The sequence below is a fragment of the Gorilla gorilla genome, chromosome 4 (genome assembly GCF_029281585.2).
Source record: "Gorilla gorilla gorilla isolate KB3781 chromosome 4, NHGRI_mGorGor1-v2.1_pri, whole genome shotgun sequence".
In the NCBI taxonomy this organism is placed as follows: domain Eukaryota; kingdom Metazoa; phylum Chordata; class Mammalia; order Primates; family Hominidae; genus Gorilla; species Gorilla gorilla.
Window position 1 is genome coordinate 129871780 of NC_073228.2, and position 15475 is coordinate 129887254.

Genomic DNA, 15475 nt, shown 5'->3' on the forward strand with positions numbered 1-15475 from the left:
TCTTTCTATTCATGTTTAAGGAAAATTTAATATAATTTATTTTGTGCTATTAGCTTATGTCTTCTGTTGCCTCAACTTTGAAAGCTTCCCAGGAAGTAAGCATCTGAAATTTGTCATGACATGACACATATCACACATGTGAAATCAAGCCTTTAATAATCTTTGAACAGGAACTTTTACCTCCATTGGCAAATCCTACATTTCATGAACATTTTATCTGTTTCTGAAATAAAGTTTTTTTTAGGAAATCCTGGTTAGCATGTAGCCTGTCCACATTTCTGTGGAATTACCTAAATTTTAGATTTTAAAAAGATGCAGAAACTTTCTATAATTGTGAGGTTTTGTTATTGACAATGTTACAATGTCAAATCTTCTGCTAAATATTTGTGTGAAAATTAAACATTATTTAAATTCTAGTTTCTAAGATTTATTTCTCCCTGCTGGTGTTATACAAAACCACTATTAATATGCTGTGAAATGAGACATCTGCAGCATCACTAGTAAAAGCCTTTAAGTGGTAATCCTTCCGAATCCTTTCTTGTAATAGCTGAACATTTGCTGTACAAAACCAATGAAATTCACACATGCCACTATGGAGTAGTGGAGCAATTATTACAGCATTTTTCCCCAAAGTACCTTAGACTTTAGATGATTAGAGAATACTCTTATGTTTTAAACTTCCTGCCAACAATGCGGCTTTTAGTTGCATTGGATTGAGGACAAATTGTAGTATAATGTATGTTGACAGTTTAATAACATGGGTTAGTATCCTTGGTGTATTTTATGATGTAATACATCCTTATAGGTGTCTCTAGAGAATTGTGCTATGATTTCCAAGGAACAGAAAATTCAATAAACTAAAACAGCCTGAGTTAGATTTCTGCCTTCTGTATACTTTGGACATTTTCCTAAAAAATAAATAGGTGCTACCTTTCTAAAATATTTTTCTGACATGACTTTTCTGTTTTTCTTCTCAAACTGTAGATTTTAAGATTGGAATGGTAGAATTCTTATTAAATTATATATTAAAAATATATAAAGTCCCGTTCTTTATATAATAAACAGTCTTTTTCCAGGTCTCAGAGGTAAAGTTCCTTTTCTATAAAAAGCTGTAATTGTGGTTTTCAAAATCTCATTAAATATTTAGATCTGTTAGAACACAAGTGTTTTCTGTTGAGGTTTAAACACATTCAGACTAATTATTTCTAATGTTTTGACCATTGTACAAATACTTGCAGTATTAAATAGCTAATAGCATAAAATAAAAAAACAAGTCATGTGCAGAAATCATAATTACTTCTGGATTTCTTTCATCCAGATATTTCTGGGTGCAACAAAAATAGCAATACAATGTATTTTTTAGCAATATAAAACATTAAATGAATATGATTCAAGGTACAAATGTTACTTTATATAACCTTGTTTTCTGTGTGTCTGCATTTATATGACCATAAACACAAGAAAATACTCAAGGTCTCAAGCACACTAAACCCACTATGACTCCAGAATGGATAATTTCCTGGCATTTTAGTAATTTTAGAAGGGGAAACCACACTACAATATTCTAAAGGAAATATTCTGCCAATACCGCTTTGTAACAAAAAGACTCAGTAATTTTATCATCTGCCTGTAAGGTGAAAAAAGTTAGACAAAATGACTAAATGACTATCTTCCAGAACTACTATCCTTTATTCATTATTCCCTTTTTAAAATGCTACATAATATAGGAATACAGAAAAGCATAAAAGCAACTTTCCTGTTCTAAAGGTAACATAGTCATTTTTCTTAAATACTCCCTATGTTGCAGGTACTGTGTAAAATATCTTATACACATTATTTCCTTTACTTCTTCAAGCCACCCCAGGGGGCAGATTCCTTATTATTACTCCATTTTATAAATGAGGAATGAGGAGCCAGAAAGGTCATATGTTCACTGAAGATCATTTAGCAAATAGATAGAGGAGCTAGGTTTCTAACACAGGCATTCAGACTTCAGGACCTGGAACACAGGGCCTTCCTCACTTAGATTTAGATTTCAAAAACCTACATATGGATGTTAGAATGAAAACTAATACAGGTCAATCTAAAGAATACTAAATAAATTTAAGTTTTGTTAATGGTTTGTTTAGGGACTAAGAAATGCATTCATTTGGGAAATCTGTTCTGAAATTCCTTCATTTAAGAGTACCCCCCCAGGATAGAGCAAAGTCCTCTGTCCCCAGTAACACATTACTTGTCTTTAGAATCATACGTGATTTAAATCATCTCACTGTTATTATTGTCACTCCATTGTCCACTGGCAACTCAGAGCCACACTGTCTCTGTGTTCAAAGCAAATGTTTATCAAATCATGCTCCAAGGTTTCATGAAGGCCCTGAAAGCTGAGAGAGGAGGAACTAAAGATGAAATGGGAGTACTGAATGTGAGTCTCAAACCAGGAGGGAAAAAGGTATTGCCCTTGAATTCTGGCCCACACTGAAGTTTCCGGTTCCAATGTCTTTGTTGCTTTTTCTAATTTTTTGGCTGAGAGCTCGTGTGCTTTCCTCCTCCCAGGGGTTCTGCTGAGCAGGCCTGGTTGGAAGAGATCCCAGTCGAGAGCAGAGGTCTGAGGATTATTGAAGTGGTTTTCTTTTTAATCACTTATAAAAACAGAGACAAAGCCAATCACCAGCCATGTGATTTGCTCCAAGTCACTGGGCCTCTAAATTCCCTGAAGAAAGCCAGAGTCAGCTCTTTCCCAACAATGTGATATTTTGAGCTTCTCTCAATTTGAGAGACTTAGACCTCTGGAAAGGGGAGGGAGAGAGAGAAAAAAACATACCTTGAACACATGAACGAAGTAGGGACTATAGTGAAACTATCATGCTCAAGCACAGGGGATAAGCCTGTGTGTCTCTGCCCCTTTCCAGCACTTTGAAAATTCATTTTCACTTTATTTCCTAGTTGATAAAACTTAGCACAATCTCTGTTCCTTCCTCTCATCACCCTCTGATTTTTCTTCTATGGGATTTGCAATCAGAGTTCCTTAAAGGATAAATTAGGAACAGAAGATGAAGAGACTAAGATAAATCTGGTTGCATTGGTCCTTACCAAAATTTAATTAACTAGCATTTGAATAAACACTATCCAGGCAATTATAGGGAACAGAAAAAAGCTCTGGAAAAGATGGGAGAGATGTCATAACTTGATTGTAATTCCTTTGTATGATCAGTGTTTCCACATCAAGTTCTCACCCCCCAAAAGGACAGCAATAAATCCTGATGATTAACAAAAAGAATTAATTTCATTTTGTTGTATTTTGTAATTTTCAAGACTTAGCCCAGTTGAAAACATACATTGCCACCCGCTTCAACCAGCCCACCCCCACTTTATAAAAGAAAGCAATCTGTACAACCAAACCAAATGCTTTCCATTTTTTTCTCCTCTCAGAAACATCAGCAGACTTAGTCAAGCACAAGCTGAGTGCCAGCCACAGCAAGATTATGCTAACCCCAAGATGTGGGAGTTGGCTGTGTTCCTCTGAGGCTTGCACAGAATGGTATTAAAAGTAATGAACACACAGAGAGACCCTGCAGGGCACGCCATGGTTTGTGTTTATGCCTCATTGGAACACTGCGGGTATTAGCAATTCTTCTAAATCTACATGTGCATGGTGTTTTCTGTTTTTGCACATGTACTGACTCGCTTCTCAACATATTTGAACCTTCTTTCCGTTTTAATTGTCCAATTCCCATACTCTAAATCTATGTCTGCTATCCCCCTCTCCCTCCTCCTCCCCCAAAACCTGTACTATAACCAATTTGATAGAACTTTTAAGTTCCTTTCTCAGTGAGGTCCCTGTCATCTTTGGAACAGATGATACTTCATGTCATACCCTGAGGTCACATAGACAACTTGAGAAGTTTCAAATTCCATTGCATATTTAAATTATGGTTATAATATTTAGAATCCATCCTACAGGTTTATTAATTAACGTATAAAATGAAGCTTAATATTACAAATAGTAAGTACCTAATAATTTGGTTGAAACACTCACAGTCCTTAACACTGAAGAAATGTTGCACATATAATTTTTTGTTCAAAAACATATAAGCTAGATATACTAAGGTAATTTGAGATTAGAGAGTATCAATATTCCAACATTTACTATGCATTGAGACTTATGCTTTTTGTTCAATATGAAAACTGATACAACTGTCAACTTTGCTTAATAGAGAAAAGAAACAAATTAATATAGTACTGCAGTAACCCACCTGGTCTATTTCAATAATTATGTTTTATTTGTACTTCTAATCTGTAGAAGGCCCAGGAATCACATTGTTTTAAATAGTTTGTAAAAAAACAAGACAGCAACAACAGGAATGAAATCCCCAAAATCAAGAGCACCATGACACAACTTTCCTACTAGGTGACTCAAATCAATTGAGTGGATCTTCTGAATAGAATTGTAATATACACGCGTCTATGGAAGCTTTGGCTCAAAGTTCAGTAAATTCCAAGTGAAGTAAGATCTTTAGTGGAAGAAAACAAATCACTAGAAAATTCATGGTCATTACATGGTTAATGTTAGTGAGTTAATAGTGAGATTACCTCTGATTTAGGCAAGATTATATGGGTATAGTGGTTTCTTTGCATACAGTGGCTATGTACCAAGTAAGGAGCTGATTGGATTACAATTGTAGGAGGCATGGCAAAGTCCTAAATATATAATTGGCTGAGTTCCTCCAAGTTAAAAGTGCTAATCTCCAATACACATCAGCCCTGGCTTGGCTTGGCTTGTTAGGTAAACAAAATGTGTCTTGCCTGTCATTGCCATAAAATATTAATGCACTGGAAGTCTCTAAACCTTGCTAAGCATAAGGCCTATTATCACACTTAAGAGCAAAGCAATCTAATAAATCGCTGGCTGTATAAAAACTAAGTCAGCTGGCAGAGACAGTAATCTCCCTAAGGGATAGTAAGAGCCTCATCTTCAACTACGGCAGCTGCAGTTCCAGAGAAATTATGTTTCTTCTGCTCAGTAAAATACATTTGTGCTGAATTCTGTTATTTAAACTCTAATGGAATTATTAGGAATATCCACACATTCTGAGTAATAGAAAATTAACTAAGAAAATAATCTACAATACTGTCATACAATAGAGTATTTTCATTAGGCTTGCATTTTAAAGTGCTAAATCTGATGTAAAATCAAGGTGCTTATTTCTAATATCTATTTTGGAAGAGCATGAACCCCCAACTCATACATAAATAATCACATGTAAATATTGAATAGTATAGTTTGAAGTCAGGTAGCATGATGCCTCCAGCTTTGTTCTTTTGGCTCATGATTGACTTGGCGATGCGGGCTCTTTTTTGGTTCCATATGAACTTTAAAGTAGTTTTTTCCAATTCTGTGAAGAAAGTCATTGGTAGCTTGATGGGGATGGCATTGAATCTATAAATTACCTTGGGCAGTATGGCCATTTTCACAATATATTGACTCTTCCTACCCATGAGCATGGAATGTTCTTCCATTTCTTTGTATCCTCTTTTATTTCCTTGAGCAGTGGTTTGTAGTTCTCCTTGAAGAGGTCCTTCACATCCCTTGTAAGTTGGATTCCTGGGTATTTTATTCTCTTTGAAGCAATTGTGAATGAGAGTTCACTCATGATTTGGCTCTCTGTTTGTCTGTTATTGGCATATAGCAATGCTTGTGATTTTTGCACATTGATTTTGTATCCTGAGACTTTGCTGAAGTTGCTTATCAGCTTAAGGAGATTTTGGGTTGAGATGATGGGGTTTTCTAGATATACAATCATGTCATCTGCAAACAGGGACAATTTGACTTCCTCTTTTCCTAACTGAATACCATTTATTTCTTTCTCCTGCCCGATTGCCCTGGCCAGCACTTCCAACACTATGTTGAATAGGAGTGGTGAGAGAGGGCATCCCTGTCTTGTGCCAGTTTTCATAGGGAATGCTGCCAGTTTTTGCCCATTCAGTATGATATTGGCTGTGGGTTTGTCATAGATAGCTCTTATTATTTTGAGAAACGTCCCATCAATACCTAATTTATTTCTGATAGCTTTGGAGATTGTGACATTGGAATAAAGGAAAATGTACAGAAATCATGAAGAGCTGAAATTCTCATGAATATCAAGCAACACCAGCGTTAACTAAATGACTGAACTCAGAAAGCTGAAGCAACTTTTTTGACTTTTGATTGGAATATTACTGATCCTTGTTGTTCAGAGTCAAGGAAACTTATTGTGAACTATTTATGACGTTTAATAATTAAATAAGTAATTAAATAAGGTGTACTCCTATAAAAAAAAAACATTGAATTCTGAGTAAAAGCAACTTACTCGTTGGGCACTGGTATGAAGTCCTTCTGGCAATATGTAAACATAAATATACTGTTGTTGCTGTACACCTTAAATACAGTCATAAAATTGCTGTTAAAGTGCCATTTTATGCTACACCTGACAAATCTCTGAAAATCATAAAATACTTACTTTGACTTACCCCATCCACCCATACACACACACACACACACACACACACACACACACACAGAGAGAGAAGTACTGAAATCAACATATTTCCCATAATAAAGAAAATATAAGCAAACAGATTTTTTAAAATATTAATAAGTAATAAGAAGTACTTTCACATATGTTATTTCATTTAAACTTCATAATATCCCAGTAAGGTAAGTACAGCTTTCATGTCCATGTCAAAAATAAAGAAATTGCTAACTTGCCCATAGTCAGCCAGTTAGCAAAAGGTACTGCCATTCTTGAATCCTGGTCAATTGACTTTGAACACCACACCATTAAAGGTAAACCAGTTTTTGTTGTTGTTTTTTTGTTTTGTTTTCTACTTATAATATCTTACCAAAGATAATGCTTCAAATCCTGAAGAGCATTTAGCATACTAATATGTAATTGCTACCCTTGAATGGTAATTTTAGGTTACCTGATTAATGAATGATGTGCACCTTTCATATGACATTCAGTAATACTAAATAAAATGTTGATGACCTACACATGTGAAAAATATGAACTAAAAAAGCAGCCCTGCCATATTTAGAAATATTCAATGAAAATATATTTAAATCAGAAGGGAAAAAAAACACATTTTTTAATGGCTCAGGAATTGTAAGCTTGAAACTTACACAGAGGATAATGTGGGCACCTAACAAATATCCTTTGTATATATGGTGATGGGGCTTCAGTAAGAAAACACAATCCTCGCTAGTGTATTGTTTATGGTGATAACACCCTCAATAAGGCCATGCCATTTTCTGTGTTGAAAATAGCCTTGGGATCAGAGAAGCTGAAGAAAATTGTCATTACAACCAGGTGTGCATCATTTCATCCGTTAGGAAGAACTAAACAATAATGAATCTGAAGCACACAGATCTTCAGTCATGTGAAAGTGACTCTGAAAGTTACACATTTTCCTAATTACACTGATACAATCTATAATAGACACTGATATCAACCTCTCTGAATTCCTAACACTTATTTCATTTGTTCAGTCAGCACATATCTGTTGACAACCTACTCCGTATCTAGCATAATGTGAGCTGCTAAAGTGGCAAGGTGATTAAAATTCAGTGCCTATCCTCAAAGTGTCCACACCTTTGTAAAAAATAAAATTAAATAAAATAATGAACTCGGATATGTTGATAATAGGAAGAAGAACTCAGTGACACACAAGATGCAAATATATATTTTTTCTTAATTTTCTGAAATCAAATCTAGTGCCAATCAAGCACTGCCCCTTAGAGCTGGGTCCCCATTGTTTGTGCCCCTCATCCTTTGATCTCTCTCTAGGCTTCCAGGGACCAACCAAGCATTTAGTGGCCAGTGTTTTCATGCTCTATCTCCCCCAAAAATCTAAAACACTACTTGTTTGTGCCACCCTTTCTTCTCTATTGAGAATCATTCTGTCATTGGGACTAGCAGCTCTTTCTTTCCAGCCATGTGAAAGACCCAGTATTTCTCTCTAGATCACTTCTTTAACAGTTGAGTGTCATGTATACAGAAGCACTGAATGACTCAGGGAGTCAGATTCCAGAGCCTTAAACTATGAATAACTTGTTTATTCTGAGAAAAAAAAAATTTTTTTTTTAAGTCAATCCAAAGAAATGCAGTACCAGTGTATCCTTTTCCCAAGCACAAAGCCCATTCTTTTATAGGCAGCAAAAAATAAATAACATCATTGATTTGGTGCATCCTACTCTTAAATTCTTAGTATCTTACCCTATTACACCTATAACACAAGAGCTCAAAGGGGGTGCAAATGAACTGCTAATTCCTTCAACTATACCATGATTTTTCACAATTCCATTTTCATATTTGTACATGACATTTTCTCTCCTGAAATGAAAAACACTGAATTTTCAAGGCTCAGTTCATATGTCACCATTTCTATAAATTAATTCCCAACTTCTCTAAGCAAAGAAACTTCCTACACATTCCTTCACTTCAACAGCATTTTAATATCTCTATCATAGTATATTTAAGGTTATATTATAATTACGTGTTTACTTATCTGTCTCTTACCGAATTATCTCTTTGAGGAGCAGCACTATTTTCAATTCCTAATTGTGTCCCCTATTAGCATTCAGTCTCAGTCTCAGCTCTGGAATACCTAAAATGACATCATAATGGTAAAAAGGTGATGGATGTTAAGGAAAAAAAAAAACAGCCAAAATCAAGACTATAGGTGGGCCCAGATCAAGATGAGCCAATCCTCAAGAATACTGGCTAATCATCCAAGCAATTCAATTCAGTGGAAGGAGTCCTCTCCACAGGAATGAATGGGTAGTGGTGAAACTTTGCATCAGGCTGGTGTAGTATTTAGATACAAGGAATTCTCATAAGTTGAATCTATATACTAGTCTGTGATATGCAGTGTAGAGGCTCATGAGTAATGAAAACAGTGAGTGTCCCAGTCAGGTAAACTAGAGACCAGAGCAGGGGAGAATCAAGGAAAGAGATCAGCCATACGGCCTAAAGAGGTTTTTCCTTTACCTTTCTTTACAATAATATCATCAGTATGGTAGTACTAGTAAGACAGCCAGGTGGGAGGGGGTCCCTGGAGGAACTTCAACCAGCCTCCCCACTGAGGTGGAGCCTTGGGAAGTTCATGAGGTTTGTTGTAGGCCCATCCTCTTCCTGTGTGGAAACTGAGATTCGAAGTGCTGGTTGGGAGGCCCTCTAGCAGGCACTCTGGCCTTGCAAAAGTCCCTGTTTCCCCCTTTTCTGCCTTTATACCCAATAAAACCCTGTCTTACTCACCATTTAAATTGTCTGTGAGCCTGAATTTTCATGGCTGTGGGTCAAAGAACCCTGTTTTTAGCTGAACTAAGGAAAAGTCCTGCAATGCTAGCTCATAGGAGTGATCATTACTATTATATTATCATCAATAGCAGCTATAGTAATAAAGAAAAACATCCCCAAAGTCCTCAAAATACTTTCCTTCATATGCTATTAGGTTAGTGCAAAACCTCAATTACTTTTGCACCAACCTAATATTATCCAGAACTACATAAAATAATGCACTCGAATATGTTGCTTATAAGCATCAAATGCACAATGATACAGAAGACGAAAGAATTACATTTCTTAAGTTTCTTAAAACAAATTTCATCTGGACTCCAAGAATCCATTTTCCAGTGTTGGTAAAAGGGCCCCATCAGTCACATTGGCTCCTCTCTCCCTTGCTTTCTCCAGTCTCAGGAAAATGGCCTAGTGCCCTCAGCCTTAATGCATGTGCACACTCATAATGTCACATGATCATTCCCAGACGTTCAATGCTAATTGGACTTCCTTGATTGCCTTAAATCAATATTGACACATTCCCTGGGTCTCGGCACATTGTCATACAAACAAAGTCAACAAAGAAGAAATGGAAATAGCTGTTGGGAAGGCCACCCACAGTATCTACTACAATCAGATTGAAAAGAGGTTCCCAAAAATATCAACAAGAGACAAAGTGATGGGAGGAATGAAAGAGACATTATGAAAATATTGAGACTAGAAATGTCATCATAAGCTAATGTATTAATTTCATAGGGAAAGAATAAATAAATAGGGGGAAAGACACTTTAGAAGAAACAATGACTTAAAATTCTCAAAATTAAAGAAAAATATAAGAGCTCAGATTAAAAGAATGTATAATGGCAAACTGAATAAATTAGAACAAACATACAGTGAGACAAGTTATAGCAAAAATTGAGAACATCAAGTAAGAATAAAAAGTTCTTTAAGTTTCTAGAAAGGAAAATCCAATTACATATAAAGGAATTATAATCAGATTGACATTGAAATTCTCAAAGACTATATTATATTCAGGAAACAATGGAGTTACATTTTCAAAGCGTTGAAAGAAAAGCACATTAAACTAGAATTCTATATCCAACTAAATGTTTTATTTAACTCTGAGTGTAAAATAAAACTATTATCAGGCACACAAGCCTTCAAAAACTTTATTGCATAAAAACCTCTTTGACCTGTTCTCCAGCAAGTCAAGAAATACATCCAGAATGCTGCAGACACACGGGAATTAAGGGCGCATAAATATCTTAGGGAAATATTTGTGTCTAAAAAAGCAATACTCATAGGAAAACAATCTTAAAAAATTAAATGTCCATAATATTTAAGAATTAGATTTCTAGTTTACATGAAGAGTTTAACTTACTGAAATAGAATTTATAGATATTTATAAGCTTAAAAAACTGATTAAAAACTAATCTTTAGTATTAATTTTAATAAAGAAGAATCACTTTTTAAATCAGCAGAAGAAAATGTACTATATCCAGTGGACATTAGAAGTATACAAAAAGAAAAATTAAAGAAATACTCTTCATAAATTGATTTAAAAAAACAGAATGTAATCCAAATGTAAAAATAACTAAAAACAGAAGTAAATCACAATCTAATAGTAATTTAAAGAAATGGAAATGACTGTGATTAACGATCTGATGGATTTTTGAGAGATCTAGAAATATCAAGCAGCAAAACATGTGAAGCTCAAAAATACAGGGATAGAAAAAAAATTACTTCATATAAATATAAACCTAAAACAGCCAGAAACAGACAACATGATTTAAAGTAAAAATAATCATGAGAAAAAAAATTGAGATATTTTATTTTGGTTATGTGCCATTATCATGAATCTATATCCACATAACAACACAACTGAAAAAGGTTATATAACAACTACTGACAGAACTACAATGAAAATGTATAAAACCACAATTATAGTTGGAGATTATTAACTATGAATCACTACAAATAAATCAAGCAGACCCAAAAAAGCAAGTGTTATTTTCTACATTAAAATATAATAAGCTCTAATAAACATTACATCAACAGACACTAGACATTCACTTCAAGCAAAATTAGAAAATTTAGAAAAATTAACCTCGTACAAGGCTACAAAGAAGGGCTCAAAGAATTCATAAGAACCAATATTATACAGACTTTATAAAGAAATAAAAGTATAAATTAATAATAAAAAGATAGCTAAGCAACTAGTATCTATAAGGAAATATTTCTCAATAACCCTTGGATTCAAGAAAGGAAATTTAAAAGAAAAATTAGAGTCTATTTATTTATTCTTTCCCTATGAAATTAATATATTAACTTATGTTGACATTTCTAGTCTCAATTTTTTTTTTCTTTGAGATGGAGTCTCTCTCTGTCGCCCAGGCTGGAGTGCAGTGGCGCAATCTCAGCTCACCTCAACGTCTACCTCTGAGGTTCATGCCATTCTCCTGCCTCAGCCTCTTGAGTAGCTGGGACTACGGGCTTGTGCCACCACGCCCGGCTACTTTTTTTTCTATTATTAGTAGAGACGGGGTTTCACCCTGTTAGCCAGGATGGTCTTGATCTCCTGACCTCATGATCCGCATGCATCAGCCTCCCAAAGTGCTGAGATTACAGGCTTGAGCCACTGCCACTGGCCTAGTCTCAACATTTTTATATCTCATTCTTCCCATCACTTTGTCTCTTCTTAATATTTTTGAGAACCTCTTTTCAACCCGATTGTAGTAGATACTGTTGGTGGCCTTCCTAACAGCTATTTCCACTTTTATGCTCTACAGTCTTACAGCAGAAAAATAGTAGGAATACTATATTTCAAAATTCAATCACCCATATGACACAAATTAAAAGCTATGCCGGGGCCTGTTGCCATGGTTCACGCCTGTAATCCCAGCACTTTGGGAGGCTGACGCAGGTGGATCAGTTGAAGCTAGGAGTTCAAGACCAGCCTGGGAAACACGGGGAAACCCCATTTCTGCAAAAAATACAAAAATTATCTGGGTGTCGTGGTGTACACCTGTGGTCCCAGCTACTTGGGAGGCTGAGGTGGGAGGATCACTTGAGCCTAGGAGGCAGTTGCAGTGAGCCCAGACCATGCCACGGCACTCCAGCCTGGGCGACTGAGTGAGACCCTGTTTCCCCCTTCCCTTCCCCCTCAAAAAATGTGGACTGATAAAACTAACACACAAACAACAAATGAGATCTCACACTTTTTTTAGTGCAAGTACAGTATCTAAAACAAAGAAGGCCAGACTTTATTCTGAATGGGTTTTTTTGGTACTATATACTACAATATAAGGACAACTGTGATAAAAAGAAAAATAAGGGCACCAGGGTGGGAAAACACCTGTGCTCAACAACTCATTCAGATGGTTAGGAGTTTAGGACAGGGACAGAAGCACAGGCACACTGGTCCTCAAATATAGTCAGCCCCCATCACCTGCAGGTTCTGCGCCAGCGAGTTTGGCATCTGCTGCACAGATTCAACCAACTGCAGATCAGAGTATTTTGAAAAAACAATTAAAAATAATACAAATTTTAAAATACAAATAACTATTACATAGCAGTTATTCATTCCTACTGCATTTCCCCAGCCTATATTCCTTTCCCATTCTTCTAGACTACTAGTATCTTGGTTTATCCTGTTTTCCAAATTTTAATACTTCCCCTCTCCTTATCCTCAACTTCCTTTCAGTGTGACTGAGGAAGTGGGAAATATCAGAAAATAACTTTTACAGACTCTAAAAATCCCACCTCCCACCTACACCTGTCTCTACCCATAGCTGCTGCATCCCCTCTTGTCACTGTGGATGAACACTTTCCAAATTAAAGCCAGTTTCTCCATTTGTGCACTGGATCCCAATCCCTCTGATACTCCAAAACATCACAAGCTGCTTCTTTGTTATCCTGTCTTGCTCTTTCTCCTCCTTTGTCATGACTTTTTCACACTCGACTAGATCATTACTATCAGCATACAGTCATTCTAAAATCTCTCAACTGCATATTATCCTACAGACTCTATCTCGTTTCTCCACTCCCCCACATTAGGACATTGTTCTAGGAATTTACCTCTCTCTCTTTCTCTCTCTCTCTCTCTTTCACACACACACACACTCACTCACATACACACCAATTTTTCCAATAAGTTTATAAACATTCTATTATTTCTTCCACTGCTAAAAGAAGAAAAACTCATAATCCTACAACAGCTCCAGCTACTGTCCTATGTCATTCCTTCTCCTGGAAGAAAACTCCTAGGAACTGTATTTAATATAATGTCTCCAATTTCTCTTTTTCCACTTTCCTTAGAATCCTTAGACTTCTGCCCTCCACTATGTCAACTTCAAGTTCTTATCCAGTTCACCTATGATCTCTATTTTGCTAAATCCAATAGTCAGTTCTCGTGTTACTTAACCATATCAGCAGCATTTTAGACTTTTATATTTAGTAATTTTGACAACCTGGAAAGTTTAGTCTTAGTCCTGCCTTAAGTTCTCTTAAGGTCACTGTGTCACACTGACCACCTGTAGGAAACAACCACCTCCCTCCAACATAGACACACTCACACACACAAACACTGCCACATGAATTTACACAAGTGTGCATACACACACTCATAAGGGAGATCCTATCTCCCTCATCCTACTTGATTTTTTTATAGCACACATCACCATTTGACAGACTATTTACTTGTTTGTTTATATTCTCTCTCCCACCATTGGAATGTAAGTTTCACAAAGACAGGGACTTTGTTTTATTCACCACTAAATTCCCAGCACCTACAAGTATTCAAATATAGTAGGTATTCATCAAGTTTTGTTTGAACGAGCAAATAAATAAATAAGTGAAACCAATGTTTAAATTTAGCAAATTTCCCGGAAGATAAAAATCGTCATTTAATTAGCAATGACAAATCAAACATGCTAGCAAGCCATAATATGAATATTGCATACATGTATTTATTCATTTGTAGTATTTGTACCTTACCTGTTCCAAAAAAAAAATGATTTGAGGCAGATGATATGTATATGGTATTGCTATTTATACCCTGCGTGCAGAATATGCTGTCACTTATGAAGGAGATAAATGCTAATTTCTTTCATAAAATACGAGTAACCATTCGAAAACTGAGGAGGGGGAACAGGCTAAAAAGCATTTATTTAAGTAATAACTGACCAGAAATTTGTATAGATAGATAGATAGATAGATAGATAGATAGATAGATAGATAATTTTAAAAAATACCAGAGGGTGATGTCAAGATTAGGGTATATTTGAGGTAAGAGAAAACAAGAAGATTCTTGATTTGAAGAGTGAAGATGTCAAATGAGCCTACACTCTCTTTTTACACACACACACATGCAAAAAGAGAGACATCTTTTAATTTCTGGTAAGAAAGTAATTTTTATGATGAGATTGGCTAGAATCTGGAGTCAGTTTTCCATGGAAGAAGAGAAAGCCTTGAGACCATTAAAATAAAACCATTCAAAACAGGGGAAAATGTACTACAGAACAAAGAAAAATGCTGCCCTGATCCCTGGAGGCTGCAGCCAAGAACTGAATAGGCCTTTTCAATCTCCAGCCATTATGAGTTAGGTAACTATTCTGAGAATATATGAAAGGAGTGGTTTTTCCTATCCATGTTGAGCTCCTATTAGCCCCTTGAGGAAATAGTGGTTTTGCAGAAAGTGTGAGTTCTCAGTGTTACTGAAATGACCTTGTTTAATTTCCTCATTAAAAAAAGTCAATCTAATAATAGCTACATCTTCTAATATTAACAAAGCTGCAAAAGTTACACAAAGTCAGAATAATTTTCCTTTGCTTGGACAGCAAAATCCTTCAGTGCCCTTGTCTTTCTTTTCCCAATGTGCCACCCCCTTTCTAGTCTATATTTGCTCTTTAATATTTGATTTCACATTTTCCAGTCACCCTGATGCAAAGCAGCAGTGTGAAGTTGAAAGATTCAAAAGGGAAAGAGGAGATGGCTGCCACCCCACCATGAGCAAATCCACTGAACTGTAAATCTACCCTGCATTTAATTACTCAACTAGACGGTGCGATGATAAGGTCTCCAGAGTGTTGTACTATCATGAGTGATTGAGTATGCTTGCAGTAATAAGCTTTTCTACAGCTAAGCCAAAAGGTTAAAAGTAT

At 35.8% G+C, this 15475-nt stretch overlaps 1 long non-coding RNA gene across 4 annotated transcripts in view; it reads right to left on the bottom strand.

The window, feature by feature from the left end:
* Positions 1–6350: 6350 nt before the first annotated feature.
* LOC129533505 (uncharacterized) overlaps positions 6351–15475 on the bottom strand; it is a 281213-nt gene continuing 272088 nt past the window's right edge. For all 4 annotated transcript variants that reach the window (XR_010133932.1, XR_010133931.1, XR_010133934.1 and 1 more), the window contains exons 4-5: positions 8556–8643; positions 6351–6415 (exon numbers count right to left, since the gene is read on the bottom strand). This is a non-coding gene — a long non-coding RNA (uncharacterized lncRNA). The remainder of the gene's footprint in view (positions 6416–8555; positions 8644–15475) is intronic.